Genomic DNA, 7,999 nt, shown 5'->3' with positions numbered 1-7,999 from the left:
TGTTTGCAAACTCGGCGGGGATCTTGTATCGTTCCTGCAGCTTCGTGAAGAGGAGGCTGCGCAAATTCCCTCGGTCCTTATGCCTTAGGTTCTCGGTGTTGATCGAGACGGTGCTCCGGAGAGTGCACCCGAGCTGAACCGAGTACCCCTTGACTACGTTTTTGGGCGCCGTCGGATGCCCGTCGGAGTTCACTTCAGTAAATTCCTCCCTGACGGTGCCGAGCATGTTCGGGCGCCGGTCCTTCCGTTGCCTCTTCGGTTGGCTGCCATCTGTGCGTGCGCCGCCATCATCAGTGGTGGCATCCGCGGCACCATCATCAGTGGTGTCATCCCCGACACCACTAGGGGTTGTGTAGTCAGGATCGGTGTCTTCCACGGCGTCCTCATAGCGGTGAGGTTCTTCCTCCAACTCCTGGGACGGCTCCCAGAATTGCTTGCCACCCGAACCGCCGGCCTCATCGTTGTGGGCCATGTTTCGCTCTAAATAGGAAAAAAGTTTGGTCAAAAAGTTGGTTATTGTCAAGGAACAAGATCATGGTCTCATCATTTAGGGTTTGTCGACACCGAGGCATCCTAAAAGCTAAGCTTTTATCATTTAGGGTTTGTCGACACCGAGGCACCCTAAAAGCCTAAGCGTACATCATTTAGGTTCTCATCGACACCGAGGCACCCTATAGAAGCCAAGTTAAGTTTTCATCATTTAGGGTTTATCGATGCCGAGGCACCCTATGTTAGGCCTAATCACTTGGCTCTATTGCCACCTATGTTGGGTTTATCATCTAGGGTTTATCGATGCTAAGGAGAATTCTAAGTTGGGCCTAATCACTTGGCTCTATTGCCACCTATGGTTTAATGCAGCAAGAATGGCGGGGCAGTTGATCCTACTTAACTAAGTACTAAGATACCCCGGCCCATGCATTAGTTGCAAGTACCCCATATGTCCGATTTTTAGCAAAGTAATGCTAAAATTCACGGAAAATTTAAGCATGACCTTTGCTGAAAATAGGACATATGGAGTACCCGAATTTGCCGAAACAGAAGTTAATCGACATTCCGGCAAACTCAAGGGCCTCTCGGGGTACCTGCAAATTCATCACGGCACGAAGGGCCTCTCAAGGGCCTCTCGGGGTACCTGCAAATTCATCACGGCACGAAGGGCCTCTCAAGGGCCTCAAGCAACAGCGGCGTCTCCCAGGACCCCATTTTTTTTGCAACAATCAGAGCAGAGAATTCAGCATATTTCTATACAAGAGCACTGTAAAGATGAAGAATAGTTCTACAGCAGCCCATTTATATACAACAACAGTACTATAGTTCAGTACCATATGCCTACATTTCAAAATCCAATCATCTCACAATCAAATAAAATTTCTAGAGGCAGAGCCACTGGACAATACTGTATCAAGGCAACAACCTAATTTCAGTAAGGAAATTAACTGAATTTAAAGAGATAAAGCTTCTTGTCTCTCCACACTCTACTTCACTGGAGGCACCAGAACTAATTTGCAATCAACCCTGAACAATAAGTATATTTCAGACATTTGGAACTAAACTAACCTAACTAATCACAACAAGGTGGCATGCATAGAAATCTGGAACTAAAGTACAATCTAGATTTATAGCACATGCTGCAGCCACTATAGAAGTTATTAACGTAACAATAAAAGCCTTCAAGGGGCAAATAAAGCCACAGTTCAAGTGCTCAAATTCTCAAAGGGACATGTAGGAGCAAACCTTGGAAGCAGCAGGAGCAGCTGCAGCAGGAGCCGATGATGCACTCATCCAGAGGCCTAGCCAGGGAACCTGCATAATCAACAAACACATAAAGCAACCATGAATATAATTAAACACATACATAGGGCAGATTAATCTGCCATGCTAAGTGACAGCATACTAAGGTAGAACAGAAAGCACTACAACCCATTATCTGTTGTTTGGGCACTACCGCGAACACCTTGACAGATATATATCAGAAGTGCACTGAACAAGAAACAGTAGTACTTTTCTACACAGTAATCACGTGTATATCAGAAGGATACTTTTTCATCAGCCTAGAACTAGCACAAATCAACTCAGGTCTCAACCAACATACTAAAATTAGTATTGTCACCATTAAGACCTACGTGGATCATTTCATTTGTGAACACATTTGATTGTCCAAACATAGTACTCCTAGCATATTCTAGTTGTTGCTAACACTACTCCTAAGTGATGTTACCATAAGAGCTAAGATAGCAAAAACTACATAAAGCACTGCAGTATTCCATCATGAGTGCACAGCTACAACAGCACAGTTGCTACTAGTTCACAAGGATACCAGATCAATCAGAGATCGGGCTCACCATGCACACTTATCCACCTTCCCCTTGCTCCGCTTGTCGACAATGGCCAAGATCAGCTTCTTGTTCTCATCCAGGTACTGCACGGTTCATGAATGACTGATTTATCACCAAAAACCTATCTGTTGTTCCTGAATGACTGATTGTTCCTGAAGAAGAAGGAAGGGGAAGGGGGAGGAGAGGGGAGGGGCTCACCTGCGAATATGTAGTCGAGGTCGTACACGGCGCCAGGGTTGCGCCGGCGAGCTTGCCACCCACCTAGGAGCCGGAACCCTAGGGCTCGGGGCCTACGCAAGACCACATCCAGGAGGCGCAGCCGCACGCGGACGGCGAGGTCGGTGAAGGGGGCGCGGGGGCGGCGGCGCGGGGGAGCTGCAGTGGTGGGGGCGCGGGGGCGGCGGGGGTGGGCTCGATCTGGGCCTGGACGGGCGGCTTCTTCGCGGGGAAGGAGAGGCAGGGAAGAAGAAAGCGGAGAAGGAGAGGCGGCGGCGTCACCGACGGCGTGCAGGCGCGGCGGACGGAGGGGGTGGAGCAAGGCGGGGCGGCGGCGTACGGTTGGGGCGGAGGGGGCAAAGTTAGGTCAAGTGGGGATCTGGCGAGGGAGGGGAATAGGTGGAGTGGGGGGAGGGTTAGCAATGGCGCACCTCCCCCTAGTGCGCCATAAGTACGACGATACAGATGGCGCACCTCCCCCTGGTGCGCCAATAGAATTTTGTTTTGATTACAGTTCGAGCACTCAGGTTATATTCCCCCTAACCGTATCCCCATCACAACACACACACTAGCCCGACTGGTCAGCAGACATCACACACACTAGGAGGTCCTGGGTTCGATTCCCAGGCTCCCAAATTTTTGTTTTTATGCATTTTTTCTTTGCACATATCTTTTTATCCATGCATCCAAATATAACATGTCACATATGCTAGATGCTCAGAATTTCATGTAGAAAAATAATATGCAGTTTGTTTCCATGTTAACAACATTTAAAATGCTTTTTGATATTTATTTGTGCTTAAATATGTTCAAACTTGTTTAAATCATAACAGTAATATTTTTTTATAAAAACAGTAATAACTTGTTTAAATTTGTTTTTTTTGCAATTTTAGTTGCATTCATTTGTGACGCTGGAGCGGGCCGGGGAGGGTGCGGGGGGGGGGGGGGGGCGGGGGGGGGGGGGGGGGGGGTGCGGGGGGTGCGCGGCGGCGAGGGGGACCGGATCTGGCGAGGTGGGATAGCGATCGAGATGGAGGGGGATCGAGATCGAGTGTCCATGAAATTTAAGAAATATTCATGAGTTCAAAATTAAACTGCCCATGAAATACAATCGAGAAATGAAGGCTACGATTTAAATACAATCGATCTTAGCTAGCTATCTGTTCACAATCTTCTTGCCCTTCTTTTTCGCAAATGGAGTTCTTCTGTGGAACAGACGTCCTTTAGGTAGGGTGGTCCTGCTTCTTCTTGTGGTGTATGCTGCTACTTCATCGTCGTTGTCATGTTCGATCTTCGGGTCGCCGTACTTGTCGAAGTCTTGCTCATTGGCTACTCCATCCATTCCGATGATCTTCCTTTTGCCTCTCCTCACGACAACACGACTGGGCTTTGACGGGTCGGTAATGAAGAAGCATTGGTCCACTTGGGAAGCCAGTACCCATGGCTCATTTTTCGCGGTGACGTTTGCACCCGCGGTCTTGGATTTGACTTCGGGTATAACCATGGTGGTGAAATACCGGTCTTCTTTTAGGACGCTCTTGGCCTATCTGACACGGAACATCGGGACCTTCTCTCCAGCGTAGCTCAGCTCCCAGATCTCCTCGATCCTTCCGTAGTATCTGTCCTTGTCGTTACCGGTGTAGGATTCCATCGTTACCCTGGAGTTCTGATAACCATCGCTCTTCATGTCCTTGTCCTCGGTGTAGAATGTGTAGCTGTTGATATCGTACGCCTCATAGGTCATCAGGTTGTGCTCGGCGCCCTGTGACAAGGCGAATATGAGTTGTTGTTCCGCGGAATAATCCTCATGTAAAGGGTATGACAGAAGCTTCTGCTTGAACCAACGCGTGAAACATGAGTTGTGCTCTTTGATTATATCTCCGTCTGTCCTCTGTTGGCCTCGGTCATTGTACGTCTTCTCAATAAAGGTTTTGTGCTCTACCACCCAAGGATCGACCACGTCTATGTGTTGTAGCGCGACTAGGTTTGCTCTTTCAAAGTCGTCGAGTCGACCCTCGAAGTTGACATGCATTTCGCGGTGACCCTCACGGTGACCCCATCCAGCAAGCCTGCCGAGGTGCCTGTTGACGGGCAGAGCAACGGGGTTCTCGATGCCTAGATAATTCGTGCAGTAGGAGATGCACTCTTCGGTCAGAAAGCCCCTAGCTATGCTTCCCTCTAGACGTGACATGTTGCGAATGTATCCTTTGATGACACCATTCATCCTTTCGAACGGCATCATGCTGTGCAGGAACGTCGGCCTGAGTTGGATGACATCCTCCATGATATGGACCAGCAGATGCACCATAACGTCGAAGAATGCGGGCGAGAAGTACATCTCAAGCTCGCATAGTATAACCACGATCTCTTCCTATAGCCTTCTGAGTTGCCTCACGCCAACCGACTTCCGAGAGATGACCTCAAAAAAGTTGCATAGGCCAAATAGCGTTTCACGGACGTGCGCGTCCATGATCCCACGGATTGCAACTGGAAGTATCTACGTCATCAGCACGTGACAGTCGTGAGACTTCATCTTGCTGAACTTCTGCTTCGCTGGGTCTAGGTATCTGCTTATCTTCCCCGCGTAACCATAAGGAAGTTCTACTCCTATGAGGCAGGTGAAAAACTGCTCGATCTCCTCCTAACTTAGAGTGAAGCACGTGGGAGGGTAGTCATTTCCCGTCTTCTTGGCCTTTTTGTCTTTGCGATGACTTTCTGTGTTCTGCTTCGCCTCATCATCATCATCATCATCATCATTAGCGTGAAGCTCCTGCCTGATGCCCATTGATTTCAAGTCTGCCCTTGCTTTCGGCCCATCTTTGGTCCTCTCTGGCATGTTGAGCAGGGTACCAAGCAGACTCTCGCACACGTTCTTCGTGATATGCATGGCATCAAGGCTGTGAGGCACACGGTGGATCTTCCAGTACGGCAAGTCCCAGAAAACAGACCTCGTTTTCCATACCTTCAGCAGTGGCTCTGGCGCCTTTCGCTTCTTTCCCGGCTCTGGCGCCTTTTGCTTCTTTCCCAGCAGTGGGCAATCTTTCCAATTTTTCAACAGCCCGTCTATTTCCTCGCCGCTCCTCGTACGCGGGCGTCTTCGGGGTTCGGTTTCACCATCAAACAGATCCTTGCGTTTCCTCCACAGGTCATCGTCGCGAAGCCACCTTCGATGTCCCATGAACATGGTTTTCGAAGACCTGGGATCTCTATCTAGCTGGCGATACGTTGTGTCATCCATGCACCTGACGCATCCAGAAAATCTGTGGACCACCTGCCCCGCGAGATATCCGTAACCGAGATAGTCGTGCACCGTCGTGAGCAGTGCGGCTCTCATAGGGAAATATTCTTTCTCTGCGGCGTCCCACGTATTGGCTGGCGTTTTCCACAGCGTGTCTAGCTCCTCTTTCAGCAGCCCCAGATACAGATTGATGTCGTCCCCTGGTTGTTTCGGCCCTTCAATTAGCATACTCATGTGAATGTACTTCCTCTTCATGCACAACCAGGGGGGAAGGTTGTACATCCACACAAACATAGGCCAGGTGCTATGTGTGCTTCTCTGGCTGCCAAACGGATTGACTCCATCGGTGCTCGTGCCCAGCACGATGTTCCTTGGATCCTTCCCAAATTCTTGGTGTTCGAAGTTCAACGCTTGCCACTGGCTCCCATCCTTAGGGTGACTCAGCATCTTGTCTTTTTTATTTATCTCCAGGTCATTTGCGTCATCTTCTCACTTCTTCTCCTCCCTATCCGTGTGGCAACGTAGGAGCTTTGCTACCTTAGGGTCCGCGAAATACCGCTGCAGACGAGGAGTGATCGGAAAGTACCACACCACTTTTCGAGGAGCTTTCTTCCTCTTCTTGTATCGAGTGACGCCGCACACCGGACATATGGTAGACTCCGCGTGCTCATCGCGATAAATGATGCAATTGTTCATGCACACATGGTATTTCACGTGCGGTAAATCCAGAGGACACACGACTTTCTTCGCCTCCTCGAAACTGGTCGGGCACTTGTTCCCCTTGGGAAGACGTTCGTGCCAGAATGACATGTTCTCGGCGAAGCATGCGTCGGTCATTTTGTGTTTTACCTTCATCTCCAGAGCCACGAGCGTTACTTTCAGGCGGGTATCCTCGGGTCTGCATCCTTCATACAATGGAGTAACCGCGTCTATCTCCAGTTGATCCAGCTTGGCTTTCTCTCAGGCGGTAGCTCTTGCGTTATCCGTCTGCTTGAGAAGCAGCTCTTGAATATGAGGGTCCTGCACCCAGCCCATCGATGGTCCATCGTCGTCTGCTCCGCCGGCATCTTCATCTTCGTGATCATGCCCTTCGTCTGCTCCGACATCTTCCTCATCATCATGTCCGGCATCTTCTACATGATGACTGTGTACAGCATCACCGTCGTGATCATGTCCTGGAGATTCTTCGTCTTCTCGCCCGCCCGTGCCGCGGTGGTTGTCTTGCTGCCCTTCCTCATTTCTTGCCCGGCCCCCATGGACGACTTCATAGTCATCTTCATCACCTTGCCACCGATAGCCATCCAAGAAACCACGCAAGAGCAGGTGGTCCCGCACCTGCCCGGAATCCGGGTCCGCAATAAGGCTCTTCAGCTTGCATCTTCAACATGGACATCTTATCTCTGTCTCGTTCTTTTGAAGCATCTCGGCCTTCACGGAGCTCAAAAACCTATTCACGATGCCTTCAGTCATCGTGCGGACCATGGTCGCCTGCAGGGTAGAGCAAAACGATATTTTAGAACCAAGAAAAAATTTGGCATGACTTTCCCTAAAAATAGGACAAAAAAGAATGCATAGTGCCAAAATTCTCGCCGAAACGGAAATGAATCAACATTCCGGCAAAATATTGGCAACTATCGCATTTCAAATACCGGTACCTGCAAACACAAACATATATGCAACACCACAAACATATGCAACACCACAAACATACATAGATCGCTAGGCCACAAAAAGTGCATGTGCACGTTGTTGGAGTGAGCTAGGGAGAAAAAAAGTAGATCTACAACATGAAGATAGCTTTCCCCTTACTTACCTATCAAAAAAGGTAATTTCACCACTTAATTTTGATGAATCTATGGTGCAAATGAGGTGAGGAGGAGGAGGTAGCCGACAAGCTAGGAGAAGGAGGTGGAGGGAATGAAGTGGGGAAAGTGAGTGTGTAGGTGTGGCTGTCCAAAATATCTAGCTGGTCCCAGGTTACTAATGGCGCACCACATAGCCATGCGCCATTAGTAACCCAACATACTAATGGCACTCCTGGCCGTGTGCCATTAGTAGTTTTTCAAAAAAGTAAATATATATATACTAATGGCGCACCGTGGCATAGTGCGCCATTACTAGTTTAAACTAGTAATGGCGCACTTTGCAACGATGCGCCATTAGTAGTTTTGCAAAAAAAAGAATAAAAAAATACAGTAGTGGCGCACTC

Source organism: Triticum urartu, chromosome 4 (genome assembly GCF_003073215.2).
Source record: "Triticum urartu cultivar G1812 chromosome 4, Tu2.1, whole genome shotgun sequence".
NCBI lineage: Eukaryota > Viridiplantae > Streptophyta > Magnoliopsida > Poales > Poaceae > Triticum > Triticum urartu.
This window is presented reverse-complemented; position numbering follows the sequence as displayed.